At 43.0% G+C, this 16,482-nt stretch overlaps 1 protein-coding gene across 7 annotated transcripts in view; it reads right to left on the bottom strand.

Moving 5' to 3' along the window:
• Positions 1-16,482, bottom strand: part of KANK4 (KN motif and ankyrin repeat domains 4) — a 56,287-nt gene that overhangs the window by 32,321 nt on the left and 7,484 nt on the right. For 3 of the 7 annotated variants that reach the window (XM_073357488.1, XM_073357491.1, XM_073357492.1), the window contains exon 2: positions 1,400-1,556. The exons of 3 other annotated variants lie outside the window; for them this stretch is intronic. The gene's annotated coding sequence lies outside the window, so the exon portion shown is untranslated. Of the gene's footprint in view, positions 1-1,360; positions 1,557-16,482 lie in introns of those variants that run through there. One more of the 7 variants, XM_073357495.1, reaches the window with a different exon arrangement.

The following is a 16,482-nucleotide window of genomic DNA, read 5'->3' as shown; positions in this document are numbered from 1 at the left end:
TCTAGTGGTAACAATTCCTGCTTCCTTGACACATCACAATGAGATGCTGCTTTAATTAGCTGTTAGCCGGGGATCTGTAGTAGATGGTATATGAACTCTTTACCCAAAATACATTGGTTACTAGGAGATATAGTCTGTAATTTATATACTGTCTGATATTTCATTTCCTGATGAAAAGAGCAAGGGGTATAGGCTACATAGAGTGGTGGCTTGTTTGTCTTTTCTTTGCTTAAAGCAGCCAAAGATTCAAAACTGATACTAAATATCTTTAAACCAAACCCCATTATTTCAGTGTGTGATTGATCATATTAAAATAATCCTTCAGCTAAATGACTAAAACACAGTTGTGCTTTTTGTAGGAACATATAACTCCATCTGTCTCTTCGACTCAGGCTTGTGATTGTCAGGAACATGATCATCATCCTTCAACACCCCCTCCCCCCCTCATCTCCTGATTCTAGGTGATGGCGTATAGGATTACATGGATCTCAAGAGGACTGTGGATGTTGGGACTGAGGACACCCAAGGCAAGTCTCATGGGAAGCCCCTACTTCTTCTATGCCTGGTGACTGGATTCTAAAGAGGTCAAGGCAACTGGAGCTCATCAGGCAACCAAGCCCGCTAGTGTATATACCAGACAGGAAAAGAAGGTCAGGGCTAGAATGGGAGGATGATTTCCCAGCTTACAGGAGGAGCCTGTGGGTCCCTCATGTTTTTTGAGGTGGGTTTGTAACCTCAAAGAGAGAACTTTCTTTAAGATCTGGGTTTGTCCTTGGAAAGAGAGGCAGGGAGGACCTGCCCAGTGCAGGCTGGAAATCCACCTTCTGCTGCTCCCAGGGCTGGAACCTTGCTAGAACTACGAGAGTGCAGCCTTGACCCCAATGCACCAAGTCTCTAATGAGGCTGAAGGCTTGAAGAGCCCTGACCTCAGTTCCCACTCTGATCAACATTGGAAAAACTCTGGTTTCAGCCTACTGCCCCGGCCCCCACCCGAACCTCTCTGCAGCAGGCAGTCCCTCAGGGTGCCCAAAATATTTTTCCTGGGCTGCTCTCTTTTTTGAACTCTTTGATCTCTCACCCATGCCTGTGCACAAGAGAGCAGAAAAAAGGTGCATGAATTGCAAGGTCACAAGAGCCAGAAGGGAAGGAGGCAGCCAACCCTGGAGAGCTGAACTACTGGAGAAATTCCCCCAGCCCGTGGCATAAAACAGACTGACACCTGTGGGAGAGCAAAGAGCTGTTCAATAATGTTCAGTTTCAGAAGCTGCTGAGGGTGGAGACTCACTCAGTGCACACACTCTAGACCAATTATGTGGGGGAAGGGCAGATAACTAGTCACGAACCGCCCTCATCTCATTACCCCTATTGGCAGAAGTGGGGGAGGAGAGGGAGATGCCACCTGATTGTTTTCCATTTCCGCTGCTGCCCTCTTCAGCACCATTCCCCAGGTATGCCCTGCCTCATTTCCCCCTCTGTGCGTCCAGCTCCTGGCACCTCGGCTGCTGCAGTTCCTTACTCTGCGTCTGACTCCAGCATGCTCAGAATTCCTCTGCCACCTGCTCAAAAGTGCAAAGAAGTGCAATCAACTTAAACCCCCATTCCTAGCCAGCTCCGCTGACTATCCATTCATTCAGGAGCCAATTCAAATTGCTGTTGGTCCACATACCAAGCCCCTTGCTCACCTTTTAACTCTTAAAGTTTCGCCTAAGGAAGGACTTCCGCATTTGGCCCATAGTATTAAAACCCTCCATGGACTTGCCCCAGCCATATTCATTGGCCTTTATCCCTCACTGTGTCAGTCACTCCACTTATCTAGTATTGGTCTCTTCTCTGCTCCTCCACACAATCTCATCATGGTTAGTACAAGAGACTTCTTCTCTGCAGCCTTCCTATGTCTGTCCACGTCTTCATTTAAATGTTCAGCTGAAACCATAGCTTGTCTTAATTCTCCATTCTTTATCCCTTAAATGCCTCTCTTCCTCTGAGATTGGTTTGAATTTTAACCTAATTTATTTCTGTTTTAATTTTTAGAAAAGCTGCCCCAAAATGGGACAGATGCTGCTGGTATGTAAGTTTTAAAACGTTGAAATGAAGTGCTTAGATTATAGAGCTTTCCAATAAAGACATGAGAGAAAATGACATTAAACTTTGCTGCGTTGCCCATTTTAAATTATGAAAATATTTTTATGAAACCACAACTACCTGGTAAGAAACTAATTACCGCATTAAACAAGTGTGGTCTCTGCATCTGGGTGTGATGGAGTCTTCCGAAAGATATTTCTCTAAAGAGAACATTAACATGATCCTAAGGTTACTACCTTAAACACAGGTTTCAGAGTAGCAGCCGTGTTACTTTCGCAAAAAAGAAAAGGAGCTACAGTTTATGCTCAAATAAATTTGTTAGTCTCTAAGGTCCCACAAGTACTCCTTTTCTTTTTACCTTATACACAATTATAACTGGATAGTAACACAGAAACCTGGCAGACTAGTCATTTGCTTACCCAGCTTAATCCTACAGAACCAGTCAGAACCACATGTTTATGATCGATTTCAACCAATACACTCCTAAGATATTCCCAGGCTAACTCCATTTTGTACATGAAAGGCAGTTTCTCCTGCTTTTCCTCATGAATAAACAGCGTGTGCCAAAATTAACATTAGTCACTTTCTCCAATGTTTTTATTTTACTTTTCCAATTACAGTCAGTTGCACAATGATTATGGATTCCAGCCACCATCTGACCAGTTATATTTCACTCTTCCAGGTCATTTACAAAGAAAAAAAATCCAATCAATACGAGGGTTTTAATATCTAGATAATTACACCTAATTGATTCATTTACGACTTGGCTCAGTTCCAACTTTCCAGTCATAAAATTGAAATTCTGGCTAATCTATTTCAAAATTACCTCATAAAATGACTTCTGCATGGCCCCTACCAGCTTGTAGACGTACTTCAGGTGCCTCCAGTGTAGTTTATACATGGTTCTGATGGCTGACTGCCAAAAATATGGGTCCTATTACCCCTAGTATCCAAACCAATATTCTTCCATGACTGGCTACAATGAAAACTAGATCAGAGTGAATAATTTCATCAGAATACATGGACAAATTATCCTGTCATCTCTCATAAGAGGTTCAAACAGTCTCAAATTTGATTCTACATTTTTTTGTTTTTAACAATAAACCAAATAAGACAACACCAAAAAGATATTTAATTTCTACTTAAGAAGGAACCAAATACCAGACAGGATGATAAAGTACAACAAGGTCTCACCACAGCCTAATGTTGTCTCTGATGGGAGACTAGGGAATGAAAAATGACTCCCACATACCACTTTGTTCCCTGCTCCCATACATAACTTTAGGGAAGCCTGAGTGTGAGGAGACAAGCTGCCAGCTGGTGGGATCAGTTTTCAGATGTGCATTAGTGTTCTGGACAGAGCTCTGAGGCTTTGCAAGAGCCCGCCCAGCTATGAGCAGTTCCATGGATCACAGTCTGCAGACATATCACACATGTCCTCCTGATTCATCTTTGCCTTACACTACTAATATAACTCCACTGACTGCAAAAGAGCTACTTCTGATTTACACTGGTGCAAGAGGAGGATCTGCCCCTTAGACTTTAAGTTTAGAGAATTTAGTGCATCTGAAGGACAGACCTGAACTCCACCGGCTAAGATGGCTCATGCACCACAACATCAATGTGCTTGAACCTTCACCTGTGGCCTGATCCATAGCCCACTGAAGTCAGTGGAAAGATTCTCATTCCATGGACTTCAAAGGGCTTTGGGTCAGGTCTCTGGAGGAACCATTTCTGCGACTGACAGGCTAGTTTTTACTCCATCCCCACTCAGTCCTTGTCTTGTACTGTGTGCGACAAGCTCATCCCCACTCAATGCTTGTCTCCTACTACAACTTAGTGCTAATTTGCAGTGGATTCTTGTGTACTAGAAGCAGGAATGAGTCTAACTCTTTTCACATATGCCACTGAACAGCCTTCAGATTGGTCAAGCCCTTCAGCTACTATCAACCTGGGACACATTTGAACTAGTGTCCTAGTTCTGTATCCTGTTCTCCTCCTCTAAATCATCTAGCCTCTCATCAAAGAGATTTCAAAGATTCTGTAAGGTTTTCTTCCCCTTTGGTAAATACCTTATCAAACACTGTCATTATGAGCCTTTAATATACATTGACAGAAAACACATTATGTATAAATTTGTTAAATTGACCCTGTCTCGGGTTTTAATATTTGCAGACTTTCCCTATACTATACAATAATGGAAAACACTCAATTTTAATCCCCAGGCAGAGAGCATTTCAGCATATATAGCATCTTTGATGTTTAGTTTTACAACAAAGAATAGTGTTGAGGAGGATGAGTTCATCTGTACATTAAAAATACCTCTCATGAGGCAAGAGCATATAGAGAAATAAACATGAAAAAGTCAAATATTTGACACAGTAACTTCATTCCCTCAGTTCCCCATTTGCAAGGACAATGTACTGTCTTTTTAAAAGCCAGGCCTCAAAGAGTATTCCTTTACAATCAGATTTAACTCTCCATTTTCTGGCCCCCATTAACAGAGTAAAAAACAAAACCTAAGATCATCCTGAAGGTTTTAACTTTAACTGAATTACAAAGACTGAGATAGGTGAAATTCACTCTAGGAAAGGAGTCTGCTACCACCAGTTTTACAGATAAGTTTTACATTTACCCCTGTGACTATAAACAAAGAGATAATTCATGCCCGGTAGATGACATATTAACACAATCTCATTAACTATTTAAATAGATCACAACTTTTTTTTTTTTTTTAACCACTGGCTGTCATTTTCTCCTGCATTGCAGCAATTGCATTTAGCACTTCATTATGAAAGAAAAAGTATCATTAAAAAAGCACATTGCCAGGTTACCTTCTCATCCTTCCATCTACAAAGAAACAGAGCAAAAGAACTTTTCCCTTTCAGAAAGGTCTCTTTTCACTGCTGCAAGTCAATAGTTATAGATTCAGAGCAGCAAATGTGTGATTTCCAGCTGTTAAAGAAGTTGGTCAGCTGATCAGTGACCTTGCTTAAAAAGCAAATACTAGTTTAACTAAACAGAGGGAGCAGAACAAAAGATGAATTCATTTTCTATAAAGCTAGCACATAATTCTTACACATCCTTTCTGGAGAAACTTAAAACCCAGTCTTTAAAGTTAATTACACTTTCTGTAGATAGTGTATATTATCTCCCAATCAAAAACAAAATGCAAAATGTTTAGTCTACTGGGGAAATTTTTGAACAACATATGACCTTATCTGCCTTATCAAAAATAGGATTATTTAAAAGTCAGACAATAATTAACTACACAGTTCTTATTTCATCTGATGTTACTCATTAAAGAAATTCTTACTAGCTTCATTCTGAGTTTCAGTTCACATTCTGCAGCTTCGCTATTTTGAATATATTATTTATTCTGGTCAGCATTTCTCCCGAGAAAAAATAAAAACATTCCCCTTGATTAAAGGACAGAAGCTTTATTAGAAAACGCAACATGTTTCAATATTAATAGTTAATTTTACTTCAGTCCTACCCTAGTGCAATGAGTTATATCAGAAATATCCTTTTAAGAATTCATGGTTTTGTCTGTTGCTCACAGTCCCATAGTTACACCCATCAATCTGCTCTTCTGAGGAGCTGAAGATAAGGCAGTGAATCTATTTAACAGGACAAGAAAATCAGCAAAGTATCTTCTGTAATTACTGAACATACCACTCTATTGATTCTACACTTCAGTGAATTGCAGGTCACCATGTAGCATTTGATAACTGCAACACAGAAAGAGGACTTCTAGTACAGCAAGCAAGGCCCTCTGCAGAATGCCCTGCTGATTGAAAGGAGACACATTTAAAACTCTGATCACCCATCTCTTATCGCATTTATTGTTAGCAGCGGCAGGATACAGTGGTAACAAAGGAAACTCCTAGCATTGCTGTTCCCATTGTGCTATGCTAACCAAAGGAAGGAAAGATAGGGTGGATCAATAGGATAAGAGAAAAAACAGTTTGTCTAAATGATGCAACATTTTACATTGGGTTTATCAATGCAAAAATAAAATTCAAACAAACAAAAAACACTGAGGGAATCAAATGGTTTTAAAGATAAAAGGAAAGCACAGATGAACCTCCAGGTTCTGAGGTACATTTGGAAACATTTAAAGTGAAAGGCTTGTTTCCTCACCCATCTTTGCAATGTGAAATATCATTTCTCAAGCTCTAGGTAAATCGTAGTTTGTGAACTAACATAAAGCCCTGCAGTTTGCAGTCATTCAGTTTCATATATCTTATGCCCAGGGCCACCACAGCTGTTGAACTGAAACCAGAACATATACCTGCCCCTGAACACAGTAAAAATTGTGTCTTCTAGATTTTGATCTGTAGAAAACTGGAACTTCAGTAGAAATTGAGCTTGGGAGTAGTTTTTAAATGGTAAATTGCCATGCAATGTTGGGGCATGGTTCCTATCACAAAAGCCTACATAACACTTCGGGCATGAAGAAAAGGAGTACTTGTGGCACCTTAGAGACTAACCAATTTATTAGAGCATAAGCTTTCATTGGTTAGTCTCTAAGGTGCCACAAGTACTCCTTTTCTTTTTGCGAATACAGACTAACACGGCTGTTACTCTGAAACTTCAGGCATGGTGTACGAAATTCATCCACTTCCCAAAAGTGCCAAAACTCTCTCCTGCTCGGCAAAGACAGAATTCAAAACTGTGCCAGACAAATGAAGGGCTGGATTGTGATTTAACAATCTATGCTGAGGTGTGTAGCTGCACTGCCGCTCCAACACACCAGGGAACAAACTGACTCTCAGTTCATATCCTGGTTCCCCTTATTCCAGAAGGGAAGTCTAGTCTATAGTAGCAGATCACTTCTCTGGCTCAGCTGCGCTGGTTGGCACAAGAAAAGTTAAGGTTTCCACCTGCATCCCAGCCTGTCTAACCCTCCTTGCCCACCTGTGTGGGGAGTGGGAGTATCATGCCCAAGCTGTGAGCCACAGTGTCTGTAGACCACGCAAGGGAGTTAGGGACACCTGACATTCCCTTCTTCCCCTGCATGATGATCTTGCCCTAAGCAAACAGAGAAGGTGGGGCTGGCTATGGGCTTGGTAATGGAACACAGAGCCTTTCACTGGTAGGCTTGAATCTATCCCATGTCAGAAATGACTGAAAGTTATGAGTGTCTGATCAACACTGAGGGGTCTCTGTGAAGTAAGTTTGTGGCCTGAATCCAGGTTCTTGTGCACAAGTATTTACATCACCACACTGGGATTGTAGCTGATGCTAAGAGACCATCTCAGCAGAGAGACAAGAGGTCAGAGTGATTGCACACAGATCTTACAGACGCTGTCAGGTCAAATTTGGCTGAAAATTTTAAGTTTGGTAAAAAATAAGGTATTACAAAAATTAAGGGCAAATATTTATATTAAATTATTCCATTATATTAAAAATATATTTTGGTTACAGTTTTAAGAAAAGAAGGCAAATAAACTTTCCCCTGAAGCATCTGCAACCCAAACATTGCTCTTGTGTATGAGAATCAGCAAGTGAAATTTTCTGGAAACAGAAACAAAAGTGAAACTTGACTGCCCATTTGCATTGTCCAAACAGTGAGATATGTGCACTGTTTGCACAATTAATTAAAAATAAACTAGGCACTTCAATGGCTTTGAAAATTTCACCTGTTACACATTTCATCATTAAATCAGCACACACAATGACATTATGTTGTTGCATACTGATAAAGTTAAGTCTTTGTATTTCTCTTTTACAGTTCATTAATGTGGTCGGGTGTTCAAATATAACTTCTAACTGTTTGCTTATTTAATGATTATTGCAAGTCTGTTATGTCAGATTCCACTGGTTTGCTGTATTCATGCATCCTGTGATAGGGTATGCAAAGCCCACACTGAGGAAGGATTCAGAGTAGCAGCCGTGTTAGTCTGTATTCGCAAAAAGAAAAGGAGGACTTGTGGCACCTTAGAGACTAACCACTTTATTTGAGCATAAGCTTTCGTGAGCTACAGCTCACTTTTGGGTTCAATCAGCCCTGACCTGCTGCACATGCAGAAGGTATCTGGCCTGGCAGGAGAAGCTAACAGGGCTGAACCTGGCTCAGTTGGGGTCTGGTTGAGGAGAGCAGATCTCTGGCTCTTTTTCAAGGAGAGAGCTATGGCTGGATCTAGGATTTGAGGTGACCTGATGGCAGACAAGAGCCTCCTTGAAGGAAGGCCTTATTGCAGGCCTGCAATAAGGAGCCCAAGGCAGTTGTAAAGGAAAGCAGAGGAAGTGAGTCTCCTTAGTATTCTCTGTACTGGTGGAGAAGCTTGCAGGGAGCAGAGAAACTCCTTCAGGGTCAGCTGAGAAAACTCCCCTACAGCAGAGCTAGCTGGGTGGTAGGACGTACTAAGAAGCTCTGCAGGAGCCTGGAGAAAAGGCCTTGAGAATGTGATGCTGGTACACAGTACGCCCAGGAAGAGGCTGTGGGAAAGGCCCAAGATAGGCCAAGGTAGGAAGTAGTCCAGGGAGGTAGCCAGGGAATCTGTGTACACAGGCCTTGGCCTTTTATTAAAGGGCCCTGGACCAGAACCCAGAGGAGAGGAAGGACCTCGGCTCCTTATGGGCTTGCTGATGAAGGTGGAATAGAAATCCCCCTGACACCAGAGGTAAGGATTATTGAAAATCTCTGATACAAGGAGTAAGGGCCAAAGGCCCAGCATGGGTCGGAGGGTTATTGTTTGGACTCTTTGTTTACCCAGGAAGGGCCAGGAGAATACAGGTACTGGCTGGAGGGCTGAGTCCCAAGAGGAGGTGGATCACCAGCAGACCTAAATGGCCTTTTAGTGGTAGCAACTGCGGGGAAGGCCGTGCAACTCTAGGCCCAGGCCTGGCAACAAGGGGCGAGTCATATTCTTCCATAACTGTTCCGTATATAGTCATTGTTTGCCCTTTATATATGGTGTATTTTCTGTACTATATATATCATTAATTCCAAGTATATTGTCAGACCATTTTCAATTATTTTTTCCCTTTTGAAAGACCCAGTAGTATGTTTTTATTCTAGCATCTCCTCCTCCTCAGATTCAACTTGGCTAAAACATGCATGGCTTAACCAAGCAAAACTCCAAAGGATTTGAAGTGGTGCTCCAAGTCCCTGGGGCTCCCATTCAGCGAAACACTTAAGCATGGACTTGAATCTATCCCTGCTTAGTAAATCACGTAAGCCTGGGCCTAAGACCATTCAAGTCAATGAGATATAAGCATGAGATTTAAAGTTGAAGACGTGTGTAAATGGATTGCTGAATAAAATGCAGCCCTACAGGAGGTTTGGCCCAGTGTCTGATCTATATTTAAGGATCTCCAGAAGAGGTATCAGACTGTCACTAGTGGGCAAATTCTGCCCCTCTTCAGCTTGTGCTAACAAATGGGCGTAAAACAGTGCAGCAAAAATAAAGATGAAAAGTCTGACCCAGACGTGTTGCTACTGATTCTCTACCAGATGCTGCAGTTCTTTAAACTCTTGTTCTCTCGAATGCTGCTCTTTGCAGGAGTGGAGTTTATAAAATGGAGCACCCCCAGCCAGTTGTGGTCAGGTGTGTGTTTGTTCTCCATTTGGCAGTCAGCACTGACACCACTCCTATCTTCAGGAGACAGTGCTTTGATGAAGATGAAGATTAGGGACGCACAGTAATGCGGACACTAAGAGGAAGTGAGGATTTTTCTTGTATTGGCCATGAATATGTCTGCATAAGGAGACTGTGGCGGCATGAGATGTAAATAGTTGATATTAAAGAGACACACTGACAGGTAGATAGATGGGAGAAATTATCCAGTGAGCTCTTCTGCAGATTTATCCCAAATCTATGCTATGGAGCACTATAAGATCTTAGATCATCTGTCCATGTATGCGGCAGCTACATGGATTAAGATCCTGAATCCTCTTGCTTGTGTTAGTGAGCTTGCACTCTTGTTGGGTTATGCCCACAGTTCTTAGATTCTCCTACCCCAGATTGGAGAAGGGAAAAGAAAGCAGCAAAATCAAATACTTCAAGGCTTTGAAGTAAGTGATGGGACCTTTACAGCTGGATTCAGTGGCAGGGGATGGCAATGAAAGGTCTCTGTGGAGGCATTTGTGGTGTCAGAAAGCCACTGCAACCTTTCCTTTGCCAAGGAATCCTCAGGTGCCCAGGAAATGGCTGGAGAAAGGAGTGGTCAGGAGTTATGTTGATTCAGCACACCCACTGGAAGCCCTCCAAAGGAGCCCCATCAGTAAGTTTAACCTACCTGCTTAATGGAAAGCAAGGAGTGGCAACACCATCTGTTCTCCCTCATAGTGAATTTCCCCTGGGGGAAGTGAGGGCCGGGCTGATACCGGGAGATGTAATTTGCACATCTCTGTGCCAAATATCTACAGGGAATCTAGCCCTTGCTGTTTAAAGTGTTACTGAAAATCTGCTCCCTCCAGGCGGTCTGCTTGATTACACAATAGCCCAGAAGAGCTATTGTTACAAGTGGACATACCATGAACAAATATGGCCTCACAGGGAATATTTGTTACACGTATTTTCAATTCTGTTTGGATACACAGGAAGAAACATAATGCGTTTTCAATCTGTTAGGTGCAGCAGTGCAGGAGAGAAGGCAGCTATGTAGTGATGGGCTCAGATGATCCAAAATATAAAACAACATGCAATCTGGGAATGGGCAAGAACAGTAATTTCATGGTAGAGAGAGAGAAGAAAAGTCTTGAAATTTTAGTGTGTTTACGTAGAAAGTGGCCTGGTTAAAACATACATGGCTTGTGTGGCAGGATTTTTTGATGAAGTGAGACTTAAAGACTGGAAAGATCTCTCCTGGTTCACCTATCAGTAAGTCATCACCTTCATTATTATTACACAGCACTATACAAACCTGGGAGATGGGGGGATCCCCTAGTCCAATGCATCCGATGAAGTGAGCTGTAGCTCACGAAAGCTTATGCTCAAATAAATTGGTTAGTCTCTAAGGTGCCACAAGTACTCCTTTTCTTTCAGTCCTAGAAGCTTACAACAGTCTAAGACCCTGGTTTTGCAAATACTCATACACATGCCTAACGTTACTACTGTGTGTAGCCCTATTGAAATCAATGGGATTCCTCAGGGTGGTGGATTAAGCGCGTGTTTAAGTGTCAGCAATATCTGGGCCCAACTAATAGGATACACAGGACAACTTTTGCTGCAAGAAGGTCTGGGGAGATTAGCTTCCTAAAAGAATGAGGTAACTTTAGGGGAGGTCCTGAGGCAGACTAGACTCTCCCTTCTAAAATTGCAGCAGCATGACAGTGGCGCACTGTGGCATGCAGAAAGGCAAAGGTTCTCTTCTCTAAGCCCATGTACAGAATAAAAACATTTATAAAGAGAATCAAGTACATTACACAGTCTTCCTTCTCTGTTCTTTGGGTACTTAGTGAGACAATGTTGTCCACAGATTAGAGGAAGGGTCTAGAACTCAGAATTGCTTGGTTCAATTCCCAATGACTTTACTAACTTGCTATGACTTTACTAACATTTACTAACCTTGGACAAATCACTTCCAGCCCCATTTTCATCAGAGGGAACTCCGGTGCTCAGTGCCAGTGAAAATCAGGCCCCTCTTCTCTCTGTGCCTCTGTTTAGCCATCTGCAAAGTGGCTATAACAATGTCTCCTCCATAAGGATGTTTTGAGGATGCATTGATGTTTGTAAAGTGCTTCGAGATCCTTGCATGAAAGGTGCTAAGTAAGTGCAAATATTATGATGACGATCCATTTAGAACGCTTTTTCTTCTCATTTTAAGAGCATGTTACTGGGCTATAGTTATAGTATTCAACAAGGAAAACCTTTGCAGTCAGGCTTTAAGCAAAGAGTGATGGCATGATACACTCCCCCTGCGTTAACCTATTGTATACATAATTTTCCTGGTGGTGTCAAATAGAAATATAGATCTTGGGGTGCAAACTTAATTAGTTTTTTAAAAGAAAAAATTACTAAAGTAGTGGATGGAGGTTGAGCAGTAGATGCAGTATATTTAAATTTTAGTTATATTTGATACAATGCCTCATGGAATCTTACTCTCAAAATTGTGTCAAATCAACTTGGATATGAACACTGTGACTGAGTGGAAACAGAAAGAAGGAGCAGTAACAAAAGGTAATTAATGCTAGATAACAAAATATCATCTTAGGAGGCGATATCTACTGCAGAACCACAGGGGAATCTGTGTTAGGTCACTTTTACTTAATGCCTTCATTAATATTATAGGTACAAAGTGCACATTAATGGAACTTGCAGATGATACTAAATTGGAAGGAGCTGCAAACACCAGTGGAAGGAGAGAATACAGGACATGAGCCAAAGTCCATTGAAGTCAGTTGAAAGTTTCCTGTGGACTTCAGTGGACTTTGGATCAAGCCCATAGGGAGATGAGAAATGTAGGCAGAGAATAACAAATGAGATTCAGTTTGAGAACATGCACGCTGGTTAATGTTAATCCAAAGCGCACATTCACGGGGAGGCAGAAACTCACTATCAGAAAGACAGTGGCCAACTGGAAGAATGACAAAAGTCCTTTTGTGGCTGGCAGGAATGGCTTTCAAGGAAAAATTAAGAGCTAAATACAGTATGTCTAGATATGACAGAGGGGATAAAGTCTTGAAACTGCTTGGAAGCTAAAGCTGGTACATAATGCAGCCCCTCACTTAGGCTGAAATTCACCCCTGTGCAGGGGACCAGTCCAAGAGCTATGCACTGTTTAAGTCTTGCCCAATTTTAAGGATTGAATTGGTACATATTCCTTGTGCTGGACCTCTGCATGGGGTGAAGTGGGCTTTCACAGTGATGGAGAGGGCATCAGTGCTTTAGGAGTTGATGGTTGCCTGTGAATTTCATCTTGAAAGGGTTTGGGATCTGATTACATCGGAGACTGGCCCTCTCTCTATGAGCTACATATCCACAGTTGCAACCAGTGAAGAGGTTTGAGCTGGAGTTCCCTAGTTATGAATGGGTGGGAGCTTCTGACTGACGGCCTCTCCACTCTCGTTCTCTTGCCCCTTTGGTGCTCTAGAGCCTTAACTTTCTGTACATACTATGAGCTCATCTTTTTGTCCCACGCACTCACGGTATGTCTACACTGCAATTAAAAACCTGGGGCTGGCCAGTGCCAGCTGACATTAGGCTTGCAGGGCACAGACCAGGCTGCAGACTGAGCCCAAACATCTACACTGCAGTTAAACAGCTCTGTAGCGTGAGCAGCATGGGCCAGCCGTGGGTTTTTAATTGCCGTGTAGATGTACCCCTAAGTACAGGCTGTCTGGGGATATGTTTTATCTCAAGTGTGGGGGTAGGGTGGGTATTTACAGCTGAGCAGTTCACTGTTTATTGTGTTCATGGCATAAACACAGAAGTTAGATAAACATAAAATACTCGTTCTAGAAGGTTGCAACGTCACACTGCTTTAGTTTGTAAAATCCAGAACCTAATACACAAGAGCCAAAAACGGAGAGACAAAGCAGGCTGCTGCCTAAGGCAGCGAGTCACAACTCAACCTACCTTGCTCTAGGATGGCTTTTTGCAGGTTGACTGCTCCTGTTGTCTGCTTCCCTACACAGCCCCCTAGCACACAAGCAGGGCCAGGAAACACCCGGCAGGTTAAAGTGGTAGCTTGTAACTTCAACACCGTTTTCAATACATCACACTCATTACTCAGCAATATTGACATTGTAAGCTCCTCTCACCACCAGTGCCAGACCATGGGATGGGGGCACCTGCTATGTAACATCCTTTGGACATTGAAAGAAATGGCCCAATTAATATCTGATGGGTGTGAACTCCAGGGAGATCTGGGAGTTCATTATAAGGGTATAACCAAGAGTGATGGAAGGAAATTAAGAAAGGGAAATATTAGGCTGAGTTTTCTGACAGTAAGATCAGTTAGTCCATTGATTAATCTTCATTCCCCTGCACTGCCGTGTTTAAAATTAGGCTGACTGTATTAGGGAATGTACAGCAGGGAACACACCCCCACAGTCAGGGAAGCGGGCTACTGGTCCAAATAGGCCAAATTCAGCCCTGGTGCAAGAGGGCACAGCTTCATTGCTTGAGGCTTCCCTGAGGTTCGTCTGTCTCACACAGGCATCTGAACTGTCCTAGGAGCCTCAAGTATCGGAAAGAACAAATGTGGCATTAAAGGCTCCGTGAGATCCTCAGTCAAGTGCAGCTCCAGCAGACTGCAGAACCATTGGACTAGTAGCCAGCTGTGTTGAATACCAGATGACTATTAGACCCCAATAAATGCAGCTTCAGTAGGTGTATGCACAAGAGATAATGACTTGGCAAATTTAACTCAAACAAATCTGGCTTGGAACTACCCCAAAAGTACTTAATCAATGAAAGGAATTGTTTTCAAAATAATATGTGAAACTCTCAAGGAGTCTTTAGGTGTTTAAATAGCCATTTAATGAGATGGCAGTAAAAGTTATGCAGATATTTATTTTACTAAAACTGGTTATTGCTGTTCGTTAAATATAGTTTATGCTCTGCCAATATTTCCATTCAAAAGACAAGTTCAAGGCAAGACACATCCTATCCAGACACTTCCCTTTTATGACTTGCCAGGGTAAGAAAAAAATCATTCAGACTCTTCCTCTAAAACCTCTTTGACGAGTGGCCACTAGTCTCTTCTGACCATGAATCAGGTAGTGTTATAAAAGCAGTGTTGGCAATTCTTGTCATGGTTTTTGAACATTCAGACATGGCAATACCATGAAGCTAGAAGCGCCAGGGCATTCTTCATCTCTTCTGACTGCTTGCCTCTGTTTTTCTAGTTACTGTACATGCTAGAACAAAGACGCCCATCATGCAGGCTTTGGAGACTGGGCCCAGCACCATCTCAGCACAACCGACACCATCATCATTGATCACACCCACTGCAAACAAACCAAGTTGGTGGCTTCTCCAAGTACATGAGGTTGTCTGCAACTTGTCCAGACCTTAATGCTCCCAGGCCTTTCTGAGGAGGTTTCCATGCTCCTGGGGGTTGTGCTGGAGTCTGTGGTGGAATGGAGACTGTGACTGCTGTTAAACAGAAAGGAGGAGGTGGGTCTAAGATCCACCCTGAAGGGAGAGCCACTTTTGCCTAAGTTGGTCTGGAAAGAGATTGATGGCCCACCTTGAGGGATGGAAAGAAGTCTTGGAGCAGTGTCTTAATTTCTTAAGAAACAACAGACACTCAGTGGATGCTGGACACCTAACTCCTCTTTGTGCCTTTCAAAATCTCCCCCTCTGTGTCTCCCCCTCTGCTCTCTCTGCGGTCTCATTTGCTGGGTACAGGGCAGCTACTTTTTCCTCGGGCAGTGGCAGTGGTCAGGGAGCTGGTGTGATTCTCACACAGACCCTCCTGTGTGCCCCAGCTCTAGGCATGGAACTTGGCAGATAGCCCACACCTCCGCTTTGGGGGCAGGCTTGCTGCAGAGAGACTTTGGAGGTCAGGGAGCCCATTCAATGAGTCTCCCCAGAGAAGAAGCTGAGTGAGGCACTTGGGACACCAAGAACTACTTACTCTACCCCGGGGCAAAAGGGGCCCAAGGATTAACTGCAGGTAGAAGACAGGGCGGGAACTAGGAAGATGTACACTCTTCACTAAGCTGCATGGATGGAGTGAAGCTCTTTTGGTAATTCCCCGGGCTGCTATTGCTTTTACCTTTTTAACAACCCTATCAGCCCTGCTTTCTCCCTTCTGCCGCAGGAGTTAATGCCCATTTCAGTTCCCTCCAGCTCTCTGACCTTTAATAGCTTGGGGGTCTGTCTACACTAAGGAAACTCGAGCTCCATAGCTATGTTGGCACAGCTATGCTGGCATAGACACAGAGTGTAGATGCAGCCTATGCTGACAATGGGGGTTTTTCTATTGGCATAGTACCGCTGCATCCCGGGACAAAGCACTCTTCTGTTGACATAGCTGCATCTACGCTGGGGATCATATCAGTGTAGCTATGTCAGACCAGTGTAGCTATGCCAATATAACTTTTGGGCGTCCTCAGCAGTTGGGCATGAGAGAGAGACGGCAAGGTACTGTGCTCAGACCCTCAGGGAACAGCTCCTTCATTCTTCCTGTGGGCTGGTCTGCACTTGAAAGTCATATCTACATAGCTATACCGACATAACCCCCCAGCGTAGATGCAGCTGTGTCAACAGAAGAGTGCTTCCATCAGGGTAGCTAATGTCATTTGAGGAGGTGATGTTTCTGCATCTACAGAAAAACCCCTTCTGTCGGCATAGGCTCTGTCTGCACTTTGGGGCTCTGCTGGTATAGTCTCTGTAATGTAGACATACTCTGTGATTAAATAAGGGTTCCCTGCTCACTGGCCATTAGCAGTGCCCATCACTGCAGCTAATGATTATAAAGGATCCTTTTGTACAGAAC

This window comes from Lepidochelys kempii, chromosome 8 (assembly GCF_965140265.1).
Source record: "Lepidochelys kempii isolate rLepKem1 chromosome 8, rLepKem1.hap2, whole genome shotgun sequence".
In the NCBI taxonomy this organism is placed as follows: Eukaryota; Metazoa; Chordata; order Testudines; family Cheloniidae; genus Lepidochelys; species Lepidochelys kempii.
The sequence above is the reverse complement of the archived record's forward strand: the minus strand, read 5'-3'. Positions and strand labels throughout refer to the sequence as shown.